This window comes from Penaeus monodon, chromosome 20 (assembly GCF_015228065.2).
Source record: "Penaeus monodon isolate SGIC_2016 chromosome 20, NSTDA_Pmon_1, whole genome shotgun sequence".
NCBI lineage: Eukaryota > Metazoa > Arthropoda > Malacostraca > Decapoda > Penaeidae > Penaeus > Penaeus monodon.
This window is the reverse complement of record NC_051405.1, coordinates 12,590,902-12,591,610: the sequence shown is the minus strand read 5'-3', so window position 1 is coordinate 12,591,610 and position 709 is coordinate 12,590,902.

The following is a 709-nucleotide window of genomic DNA, read 5'->3' as shown; positions in this document are numbered from 1 at the left end:
TAACTTATTGTAATTCGTAGGTTTATTGCCTTGCTTTGCTTTGGAACAATTTTTTGAAATGAAGGTGGAATTACATGCCTATCTAAATTTCTCAACAACTAAATCCAAATTTCACACTAGTAATATGTGTAAAGGAAGGAAATATACTAAATGAATTATGTCCCTAAAGAATGCGTTCAAAATACGCAAGAAACTCCTCTATGCATAGTGAAACGCGCCCCTCAGTTTCCGTAGAATTCATTGGGCCCATGACGTCACTGGCACCGTCCAAAGTCTTCCTTTTTCTAGAGATCATTTTAAACACAATGATAAAGAATAAAAGGTTAAGAATCAAAATAGAGTTGGAAAAGTGAAAAGAAAATCTTTCGGCAACGTAATCTAAGAAATTTAATCTTAAACATGGAAAACATTAAAAAAAAGAATACATTGATATCTAAGTGGTTAAGAATAGTTTGTTTAATCTGCGAAATAAGAAAATGAAACAGTAAGTATTAATAAAACGTAAAAGGTGTGAAAAGTGATAATGAAATCTTTCGACGACGTAAGAAGCATTTCAATGAAAGCGAAAATTTTGTTTTACCTTCCAGACGGTCAAGAGATAGTTGCTATAAAGAACCGCTTGGGAAATGAAAAACTACTTGGTGTCCTTTTCATTTCCTATCATTAATCTTTATTTATTTTCTAAATCATATGCCTTATATAATAAAAC